The following is a 12,171-nucleotide window of genomic DNA, read 5'->3' as shown; positions in this document are numbered from 1 at the left end:
TAATAGAAGAAGCAAAGAGATTACTGAGAAGATCTCAAGTAGAAATCTAGGGCTGGATGATTTTGGGACTGTAATGGCGTCAGGGCGGTAAAGTTTGCGCCCGGGGACAGTTTGCGCCTCAGTCAGCAAAATTGGGCAGCTGGGCCCTGAGTGTGGAGTGGAGCGCTATGGGAGGCGTTGTACACCTCTCTTAGGGCGCTAGGCCGGCTGAGCAAATGAAAATCCCGAGCTAAAGAGCCGATCTCGGTGCGCTCCAAGAGGCCTAGGAAGAAAAAGAAAACCTGAAAAAAAAAACACAAAAGCATTCCCAATGCATAGCACCTGCCGCCACAATATAAATCGCAAAAAAAAAATTAAAAGAAAAAACAATCAGACTTGCCTGAGGTCGGCATTACTTGCCTCTCTGCAGTCGGTATAGGTTGTACCGACCGATTTCCCAGGCGTTCGCTGCGGGGCGTGCTGCTCAAAAAGTGCGGCAGTGTCGCAACCAGGGAACATTGCACACCGATGCAGCTCTTCCGGGCGATACAGTTCCCCACCGCCGCAAAACCGGCCCCAAAAACCCGCGCGGGCGCTGGAGGCTTGCCCGCCACCCAGAACACCTCACCGCCGCCACTGTCACTGCTCCGGGGTGAAAAGACCGGAAAATCCGACACAAAGCGTTCTTTACAATAAGTAAAGGACCGAGAAAAGTATCCTTCCACTTGTGATGATGCTGGGAAGGAAGACTCCAGTGACAAAGCCAATTGTAATTATTATCGTTACTTCACAACTATTTTAAGTTGAAACTATAAATCAAGTGCCCCCTTATTGAAGGGGCACTGAAACCAATAAACTAATTAAACTTTTAACATTAAATGGATCAAATTAGAATTTGGTTGCCGGGGGTGATGATGTACTCCAGTTCCTCCGGCGCCCACCTCTCGCGAACGTACCGGTGGACACCGCGTGCTCCATCTCCAGGGACACCCTAACTCAAGCCTAACCGTAGAAGAGAGGCAGGCAGTCGGGCTCAACGACCCCAACGACCCCCTCGGCTGCCTGGACCAGTTAATGGCCACCTTGGCCATGCCCAGGAGCAGTCCTACGAGGAGGCCTTCCGACCTGCCCGCTCCCCTCAGCACCGGGTGTCCAAAGATCAGGAGTGTGGGACTGAAGTGCAACCAGAATTTGAGGAGCAGCCCCTTCAAATATTGGAAGAGGGGCTGCAACCTCAGACACTGCACATAAACATGGAACACGGACTCCTCCAGACCGCAGAAATTACAGGCAGCCTGGGAATCTGTGAACCGACTTAAAAACCGATTGCACGGGACTGCTCCACCCTCCAGGCCAAGTTCCAAATAAATAAAGGGAAGACTCCCACGTAGAGAGTACGCCATTGGGGACCCCTGCCTCCTCCGGACAGCAAGATGGCATGTCCGGACGGCAGACGAGATTGGCAAAGTAGAGGGTATGCAAAAGCAGCCCGTACAGGAATCCCCTCTGCGCAGAACTGAAAGGCATGGAGGGGATTTCCCGGAGGGGGCTCAAGTTGTGAGGCGCCGACTCCCAAGGGAGGTTTCAGGGCTTGGCACCGATGAGGAATTCCGTCCGGACGGGGGTCAGTTTGGACGGGATCGCCCCACGTGATTGAGCCTCCTCGATGCACCTAAGCGTTACTTCACATCTATGTTTAATTGTGAAGAGGGTGGAGAAAGTCCAACAGATAAATGATTTCCAGGAATAACAGAAGAGGAGCTAGACACTCTGCAGATTGTGATGGATATGGTTATAAAATGGTTAAATGCTCTTAAAACAGGTAAAGTGTCTGGCCCAGGCAATTTGCATGTTTGAGTCGTAAAGGAGATGCCGACTAAATAGTGAAGCTTATTTAACGCCATTAAATTTGGCAGGGATTCCTGAGCATCGGAAGCGGCCAACATAACCCCATTATCGAAAAAAAACATGCCAGTAAATTTTATAGCATTGGAGAAATAAATTTAAGAGAATTAGTGAGTGAACACTTGTAAAATCTTGGGGTAAATGTGGGCCTTCAATGCCTGGGCGATAATGTCACCGATCTGGTATAGATCTGTGAAAACATTACTGATATGGTAGATTAGGAAAGTACAGCTGGCATCATATACTTGGATTTTCAGAAAGCTTATGATGAGGTTTTACACCAGTAATTAATGGGTCAGGTGTGGAGTCACAGAGTAGGGGGTAAAGTACAGTGTGGATAGTAAACTGGCTTAAAGCAAGAAACAGTGGGACACGATAGGAATTATTTAGACCGAAAAGAAGTTATGAGTTGGGCATGTAAGAGGATGAGACTAACACCAGAGAAGACAAATGGAGCAATGAGCATAGGACTTTAATTGGAGAAACTTTTTCACTCAGAGTTGTTAACCTGTGGAATTCTCTACCGCAGAGAATTGTTGAGGCCAATTCGCTAGATATATTCAAGAGGGAGTTAGATATGGCCCTGACGGCTAAAGGGGTATGGAGAGAAAGCAGGAAAGGGGTACTGGGGTGAATGATCAGCCATGATCTTATTGAATGGTGGTGCAGGCTTGAAGGGCCGAATGGCCTACTCCTGCACCTACTTTCTATGTTTCTATGTTTAATGTTGAAGGTTTAAACATAAAGGATCCTGGCCTAACATTGGGAAATTCACCATGGTCTACTGGGTGTGGAACCTCTGCCTGCCCCAAATATGGCATTTGATGTGGGGGCGGGGCGAAGGCAGAGCCTCTCTAAGTTGGGGAGTTCTCCCCCCCCCCCCCCCCCCCCACCCCTCTTCCCCCCAAAGGGCCTTGGAGGCAAATCAGCAGAGTAACATTTGGTCAAACCAGAGTAAATCAGATGTATCGCCCCAACCACTGGCAGTTGCAATACTGGACCTCCAAAGAAAATTATTATTATTGTAAACAAAAGAGAATTGGACATTGACTTTCTTACACTGGGGACCTTGGCTGGGTGGAGGGTGGGGCAACAAAAATATATTTTCTGGGCCTTCTCACCTCGACTGGGCCATGTCCTCCAAATAGGCTGGCTTTTGAAAGAGATGGGAATGGATTTTTGGCTTTGATGTTTTTGGGGCAATAATGGCAGCGGGGCGGGAACGTTTGCACCCGGGAACAGCTTGCGCCTCAGTAGTTAAGTTTGGGCAGCTGAGCCTTGTGTCAGGGAGAACAGCGCTAAGGGAGGCATTGTGGTATATCTCTCATGGGCACTAGCATAGGAAAACCCCCGAGCTAAAGAGCTAGGCCGGAAGCGCTCCGAGAGACACCGGGAGGAGGGCGGGATGGAGTGGGGGGGAAAAGACCCACAAAAGCATTCTCAAAATATAGCTCATGCCACCACAACACAAATCGCAAAAAAATTGAAAGAAAAAACAATCGCACTTGCCTTAGGAGTCCATTATTTACCTCTCCGCTGTCGGTATCATTGGACCGCCCTGATTTCCCAGGCGGTCACTGCGGGGCTCGCTTTGGGGCGTACGGGTCGGGCAATAGTCCAAACTTGTGCCAATGTTGCAACCGGGGGTGTTGCACACCGGGTGCAGCTCTTCCGGGCAGTGCTGCTCCACACCGCCGCTAAACTGGACCCGAGGATCGTTGTGAGGCGCTAGAGGCTGACCGCCTGCCGCTCCGGGGCGAAGAGCGGAGAGGAGCCGAAAATCCGTCCTAAGAGCTTTTCTTTATCTTCATTGGACATTTTGATGGGTTCCAGGAGACCTTTCACTAGTAAAACCAACTAGCTTATGTAGAATGGAAGCGGTTTGGCATGGGGTGTTCCTTCAGAGAAGTTGATCCATTAAGGTTGCTAACTTTTACAATAAAATCCCAACATTTAAGGTTGGCGTTGTAGCCATCACTACCTTCTGTTTACTTCGTGATGCTCTCTTGGAAAATATCTTGCTGTATCTCGATTTGTGGTCTAGGAAGTCTAAACCGGCTTGCTTTTCTGGCGGGGATTCTTAAACCTACATACCATTATTTTGAACTGAAGTGTCCCATTGATTTTAAAGCTGCCTTTGTAGCACTGGGTTAACCAGGTGAGTAATGAACTCCAGGCACTGATAGTCATGTTTAAAGTGGGACAATGCCCAAGTGATCATTGAACCAAACAGCAACATAAGTTGATCTCAAATTTCCAGCTTTAGCAATAAATTACCACTCTCATTTCAACCTTCTCTGCATAAAATTGAGCATGGGATGCAATGTGTGGGTGTTGCAAGTTTTATTCTATTATACTATTATAACAACTTGCATTTATTTGAGGTCTTTAATGTTAGATGTTAAAAAGCACTTCACAGAAGCGTGATCTGACAAAAATTTACACCGAAGCAAAGAAGGGAGGTTTGACTAAAAGATTGGTCAAAGAGACAAAATATTTTTGTAAAGCACATTGACTCTTAGACACATTATTAAACAAGCGTGTGCTACTGCCATACTTGGCAATCAAGCAGAACAGCTGGTCTAATGTAATAAAAACAGAAAATGCTGGCGATCTCAGCGGGTCAGGCAGCATCTGTGGAGAGAGAGAAACAGAGTTAACGTTTTAGGTCCATGACCTTTGATTCCAGCATCCGCAGCATTTGCTTTTGAGCTAGACTAATGTGTTCACTGTTGCCACTTAGTAGGTAAGAAACACTCAAATGAAGTGGATGCGGAGAACGTTCTATTGGAGCCTCATGTCAAAACATTTCAAAGATCACCTTTAATAGCATCTGTAGAGATGCCACTTTTATTAATCTTTACTAAACATTATTGCTTAGGGTTGTCAGCTAAGTATGTCTGAACACCAGGGGCTGGATTTTCAGTTGCTCAGTTAGCAGCCAGAGAGGGTGTTAATGGGAGTGTTAGAGCTTAGCGGCCAGAGGGGGTGTTAATGGGAGCATTAGAGCTTAGCGGCCAGAGGGGACGTTAATAGGTTACCGACTGGGAACGCACCAATTAGCGCCCTGACCGAAAATTCATTACAGGCTCACGGGGCGCAAACCCATAATGCCTGGCTACTGACGATCACTCCGATCCTGACGTCAGTCCTGGTGCAACGCCCACGCTTGCGCCCTGGCCGGTAAATTCGGTGCGGCCGTCACATTTAGTGGCTGCCAAGAACAACGTCTAGAAAAACAGTCGGTATAGGCTCGCAGAGTCATTAACTAGCAGCCACTTAAAGGGAAGAGGAAGCGCTTCCCTCAGAGGTCACAGTCAGTGCAACGTTTGCACATGGCACGGTGCGTGAGCCTCCGAGTTGGCAGTGGCAGGCAGACAGACATAATAGTGTAGCTTGAAAACAAGTGATTTTGAAAACTTTAATGGGTGCATTACTATGCCGCGCCTTTAAGCCTCGACTTTCCTGGGATCTGATTCGGAGTTCGGCACATGCGCGATGGGTCCACCAAACTTTCGTTAACTGTCCACCCCCGGCCCAAGCTCTGGTGTGAAATGGCTGATTTATCGCCCCTGTCAGCTCTACGACCGATTCTGACGAATTTCTGGGCGGGAGGCGCAAACTTTTTCAAGGTGCTAAAAGTACCGCTCCGCCAGGATTACCGCCCCAAATGAGGCGCGACTGAATTTCTCCCCTCTGGCCTCTTGCGCATCCCCAATTTCCTTCACTCCACCATTGGCGGCTGTGCTTTCAGCTACCTATCCCTAAGCTCCAAAATTCCTTCCCTAAACCTCTCTGCCTCTCTACCTCTCTCTCCTCCTTTAAGACCTTCCTTAAAATCTACCTCATTGTCCAAGCTTTTGGTCAACTGTCCTAATATCTCCTACGTGGCTCCATGTCAAATTGTATCTTGACAACACTCCTGTAAGACGCCTCAGGACATTTTATTACCTTCAAGTCGTCATGTAAATGCAAGTGTTGTTCATGTGTGCGTAAATGGTGTCTCTGCCAAAGTTAGAAACATAGAAATTTACAGCGCAGAAGGAGGCCATTTCGGCCCATCGTGTCCGCACCGGCTGACAAAGAGCCGCCCGGCCCTTGGTCAGCAGCCCTGAAGGTTACACACAAACCCATGAACAATGACGGAAAGGCAAAGAGCCCAACCAATCCGCCTCACACAACTGCGAAACCCCTTATACTGAAACATTCTACACTCCACCCCAACCGGAACCATGTGATCTCCTGGGAGATTAAAACCAGATAAAAAACCCAGGCCAATTTAGGGAGAAAAAATCTGGGAAAATTCCTCTCCGACACATCCAGGCGATCGAAACTAGTCCAGGAGATCACCCTGGCCGTATTCTTGTCCGTGCAGTACTTACCATTATATCTGCGCCGTCCAACAAAAGATCATCCAGTCTAATCCCAATTACCAGCTCTAGGTCCGTAACCCTTTAGGTTACTGCACTTCAAGTGCACATACAACCCTCTGCATAAAGAAGCACCCCTCAAATTCCCTCTAAACCTTCCACCAACCACCTTAAAACTATGCCCCCTCATAATAGACCCCTCCACCAATGGAAATAGACCCTTACTTTCCAGGCCTCTCAATATTTTGTACACCTCAATGAGGTCTCCTCTCAACCTCCTCTGTTCCAATGAGAACAAACCCAACTTATCCAATCTGTCCTCATAATCAAGATTCTCCATTCCAGGCAGTATCTTAGTAAATCTCCTCTGCACCCTCTCTAGTGCAATCACGTCCTTCCTATACTACGGTGACCAGAACTGCACACAGTACTCCAGCTGTGGACTAACCAAAGTATTATGCAATTTAAGCATTACCTCCCTGCTCTTATATTCTATGCCTCGGTCAATAAAGGCAAGCATTCCGTATGCCTTCTTAACCACCTTATCCACCTGGCCTACTTTCAGCGATTTGTGGACAAGCACTCCTAGGTCCCTTTGTTCTTCCACACTATCAAGTGGCCTACTGGTTAATGTGTATACCCTTTCCTTATTAGCCCTCTCAAAGTGCATCACCTCACACTTCTCTGAATTAAAATCCATTTGCCACTGCTTTGCCCACCTGACCAGTAGATTGATATCCTCCTGCAGCCCATGACTTTCCTCTTCATTATCAACCACATAGCCAATTTTAGTGTTGTCTGAAAACTTCTTAATCATACTCCCTATATTCAAATCTAAATCATTGATATATACCACAAAAAGCAAGGGTCCCAGTACTGAGCCCTGCAGAACCCCACTGGAAACCTCCTTCCAGTCACAAAAACATCCATCGATCATTACCCTTTACTTCCTACTTCCAAGCCAATTTTGGATCCAACTTGCCACTTTGCCCTGTATCCCATGGGCTTTAACCTTCATGACCAGTCTATCATGTGGGACCTTATCAAAAGCCTTGCTAAAGTCCATATATACTACATCGTACGCACTACCCTCATCGACCCTCTTGGTTACCTCCTCAAAAAATTCAATCAGGTTAGTCAAACACAATCTTCCCTTAACAAATCTGAGCTGACTGTCCCTAATTAATCCTTGCCTTGCCAAATGCAGATTTATCCTGTCTTTCAGGATTTTTTCCAATAATTTTCCCACTACTGAGCTTAGGCTGACAGGCCTGTAATAACTCAGCCTATCCCTTTTTCCCTCCTTAAACAAGGGTACTACATTAGCAGCCCTCCAATCCTCCGGTACCGTGCCCAGATCCAAAGAGGACTGGAAAATGATGGTCAAGGCCTCTGCTATTTCCTCTTTTACTTCACTCAACAGCCTGGGATGCATTTCATCCGGACCTGGGGACTTATCTACTTTCACAGCTGCTCAACCCCTTAATACTTCCCCTCTCATTATATTTATTTCATCCAGAATATCACACTCCTCCTCGATAGCAGTATCAGCATTACCCCTTTCCTTTGTGATAACAGATGCTAAATATTCGTTTAGAACCCTACCAACATCTTCTGCCTCCACACAAAGATTACCCTCACGGTCTCTAATAGGCCCTACCCTTAATATATTTATAGAACATCTTGGGGTTTTCCTTAATTTTACTGGCCAAGAATTTCTCGTGCTCTCTTAGCATTCCTAATATCCTTTTTAATTTTGCCTTTTAACTTCCTATATTCCTCTAAAGATTCTAAAGAATTTAGCCATTGATATATGACATAAGCATCCCATTTTTTCTTATTCCTCCCCTGTAAGTCCCTAGACATCTAGGGGGCTCTCGAATTATTTTTCCCAGTCTTTTTCTTTAAGGGCACATGTTTGGCCTGCACCTTTCGGATCGCCTCCTTGAATGCCTCCCACTGTTCCGACACTGATTTACCCACAAGTAGCTGTTTCCAGTCCACTATGGCCAAATCACTCCTTAACTCAGCAAAATGAGCTTTTCCCCAATTCGGAGCTTTTATTCCAGGCCTATTCTTATCCTTATCCATAACCAACTTGAATTTGACTGAATTATGGCCCCTGGCACCCAAGTGCTCTCCCACTAATACCCCTTCAACCTGTCCAGCTTCATTCCCCAAAACTAAATCCAAGGCCACCCCCCTCTCGTGTTGGGCTTGCTACATACTGACTAAAAAAGTTCTCTTGAATGCATTTCAAGAATTCCACACCCTCTATACCCTTCACTAAATTTGTCCCAATCAATATTTGGATAGTTAAAATCCCCTACTATTACTACCCTATGGTCTTTGGACTTGACAGCAGTTTGCCTACATATTTGCTCCTCTATCTCCCTCCCACTGTTTGGGGGTCTATAATACATGCCCAGCAGTATGATCGTCCTTTTTTATTTTTCAATTCGACCCATATGGCCTCATTTGATGATCCCTCTAACATATCATCCCTCCTCACCACTGTATTAGTTTCTTTAATCAGTACCACATCCCCCCCCACTTCTCCCCACCCCCTTTTTAACCCCCTCTCTCTCTTGTCTAAAAATCCTGTAGCCAGGAATATTGATCTGCCAAACCTGCCCCTCTTTCAGCCATGTTTCTGTAATGACTATAATGTCATACTCTCAAGTGTCTACCTGTGCTCTTAGCTCATCTGCCTTATTCGCACAGGAAGACCTCCTTGCTTACTACATACTAAGCCCTGTTTCCTCTGTCTTACAGATTCACTTTCTAGACTCTTGCTATCCAATTTCTGCTTTACTTCCTTCCCTTTTGAATTCGTTCTCAGGTTCCCATCCCCCTGCCAAGCTAGTTTAAACTCTCCCCAACAGCACTGGCAAAACTCCCCGCGAGGATATTGGTCCGGGTGCTGTTGAGGTGCAACCCGTCTGGTTTGTACAGGTCCCATCTCTCCCAGAAACGGTCCCAATGCCTCAAGAATTTAAAGCCCTCCCTCCGACAACAACTTTCCAGCCACATGTTCAACCCCTCTCCTATTCTTGTACTCATTAGCACGTGGCACCGGTAGTAACCCGGAGATTACTACCTTTGAGGTAAAGTGGGAGAGGCTCTGAGGAAACTCTTTCCCCCCAATATTAAAAACCACTAGCCAACCTAGTACAGCCATCCCACTGCCCCCTTATCCATGTGCAAACACAACTTGAAAGATCCATTGAGCTCATCCACCTTGCACAACAGTCCAGTTCAACCCTTGTCCAATTCCATCTATAGATGCCACTTTAGCGATCTGTTTGGTAGGAACGTTTCTTATGCACTTCGTGTGTGACTGTACCTAATGTCTGACAGCTGGAGTTTTTTGGGGGAAAGTTGATTATTGCCTAGTTTGAGGCGGTAACACCGTCTGTTTCCCGCCTCCAACTGGAATATTGATTTTTAGCACCCCAAGAGGGGAGTGAAGCGCTCGGGGAAGCGTTCCCCACCCCTCTTGGGGCACTAATGAAGTTGTGGCGCTAGGAAACCAGCATCCTATCACCTAAACATATAATATAAGAATTAGGAACAGGAGTAGGCCATCTAGCCCCTCGAGCCTGCTCCGCCACTCAACAAGATCATGGCTGATCTAGCCTTGGACTCAGCTCCACTTACCCGCCCGCTCCCCATAACCCTTAATTCCCTTATTGGTTAAAAATCTATCTGAATGTATTCAAATCACAGATAATGAGCTAGCCTCAACTGCTTCCCTGGGCAGAGAATTCCACAGATTCACAACCCTCTGGGAGAAGAAATTCTTTCTCAACTCGGTTTTAAATTGGCTCTCCCGTATTTTGAGGCTGTGCCCCCTAGTTCTAGTCTCCCCGACCAGTGGAAACAACCTCTCTGCCTCTATCTTGTCTATCCCTTTCATTATTTTAAATGTTTCTATAAGCTCACCCATCATCCTTCTGAACTCCCAACGAGTAAAGACCCAGTCTACTCAATTTATCATAAGGTAACCCCCTCATCTCCGGAATCAGCCTAGTGAATCGTCTCTGTACCCACTTCAAAGCTAGTATATCCTTAAGTAAGGTGACCAAACTGCATGCAGTACTCCAGGTGCGGTCTCACCAATACCCTGTACAGTTGCAGCAGGACTTCCCTGCTTTTGTACTCCATCCCTCTCGCAATGAAGGCTAACATTCCATTCGCCTTCCTGATTACCTGCTGCACCTGCAAACTAACATTTTGGGATTCATGCACAAGGACCCCCAGGTCCCTCTGCAACGCAGCATGTTGTAATTTCTCCCCATTCAAATAATATTCCCTTTTACTGTTTTTTTTTCCCAAAGTGGATGACCTCACATTTTCCAACATTGTATTCCATCTGCCAAACCTTAGCCCATTTGCTTAACCTATCTAAATCTCTTTTCAGCCTCTCTGAGTCCTCTACACAACCCGCTTTCCCACTAATCTTTGTGTCATCTGCAAAATTTGTTACACTACACTCTGTCCCCTCTTCTAGGTCATCTATGTATATTGTGGTCCCAGCACCAATCCCTGTGACACACCACTAACCACCGATTTCCAACCCAAAAAGGACCCATTTATCCCGACTCTCTGCTTTCTGTTAGCCAGCCAATTCTCTATTCATGCTAATACATTTCCTCTGACTCCGTGTACCTTTATCTTCTGCAGTAACCTTTTGTGTGGCACCTTATCGAATATCTTTTGGAAATCTAAATACACCACATCCATCGGTACACCTCTATCCACCATGCTCGTTATATCCTCAAAGAATTCCAGTAAATTAGTTAAACATGATTTCCCCTTCATCAATCCATGTTGCGTCTGCTTGATTGCACTATTCCTATCTAGATGTCCCGCTATTTCTTCCTTAATAGTTTCAAGCATTTTCCCCACTACAGATGTTAAACTAACCGGCCTATAGTTACCTGCCTTTTGTCTGCCCCTTTTTTTAAACAGAGGCGTTACATTAGCTGCTTTCCAATCCGCTGGTACCTCCCCAGAGTCCAGAGAATTTTGGTAGATTATAATGAATGCATCTGTTATAACTTCCGCCATCTCTTTTAGTACCCTGGGATGCATTTCATCAGGACCAGGGGACTTGTCTAGCTTGAGACCCATTAGCCTGTCCAGCACTACCCCCCTAGTGATAGTGATTGTCTCAAGGTCCTCCCTTCCCACATTCCCGTGACCAGCAATTTTTGGCATGGTTTTTGTGTCTTCCACTGTGAAGACCGAAGCAAAATAATTGTTTAAGGTCTCAGCCATTTCCACATTTCCCATTATTAAATCCCCCTTCTCATCTTCTAAGGGACCAACATTTACTTTAGTCACTCTTTTCCGTTTTATATATCGGTAAAAGCTTTTACTACTAAAGGGGTGTGGGGGTCAGCTGGACCACCTGAAAAAGAAAAAGAAATGCACGGTTAGTGATTTCACCATTTTTAAACATTGGACAAAGTTAAGCAAAGCTAAATAAAGTGTATGGAAATGGAAAAACCTCACCACCCAACCACTCACCTGATGATTCGCCCCGGGCGCTCATGGGGCGCCCACTTCTCTGGCGCGATGAGCGGCAGGCGAACCCATTAAGTACCCGACCGCGGCGCTACCAGGGCGTTGCACGCGCACTGACGTCACCAAGTGGGCGGTGCTGGAGTGCGCAGCGCTAATTGTCGGCGCCGCTGGTAACCCTCCAATCAAGTTCTCGGGAGGCGCTGACAACGCAGCACTCCGGCGGTTCGCGCCACTTTCCAGCACTAACGGGTGGCACTATTCCAGTCAATTTTTCGCCCTTTGTGTCTTCTGACATGCCGCTCCTACCCTATTCTTCAAACCATTAGTATGGAGCTGGCTACCATTATGGTGATTTGAGCACTTGTGTATAGTTTTGGCCGGGCGG

The 12,171-nt window shown here is 46.7% G+C and overlaps 1 protein-coding gene across 4 annotated transcripts in view; it reads left to right on the top strand.

The window, feature by feature from the left end:
* LOC139237985 (cAMP-dependent protein kinase catalytic subunit alpha-like) overlaps nt 1-12,171 on the top strand; it is a 217,238-nt gene that overhangs the window by 184,076 nt on the left and 20,991 nt on the right. The gene's annotated exons all lie outside the window — the stretch shown is intronic.

The sequence above is a fragment of the Pristiophorus japonicus genome, chromosome 24 (genome assembly GCF_044704955.1).
Source record: "Pristiophorus japonicus isolate sPriJap1 chromosome 24, sPriJap1.hap1, whole genome shotgun sequence".
Lineage (NCBI taxonomy): Eukaryota > Metazoa > Chordata > Chondrichthyes > Pristiophoridae > Pristiophorus > Pristiophorus japonicus.
Note: the sequence above shows the minus strand (reverse complement) of the source record. Positions and strands in the feature narration are given on the sequence as shown.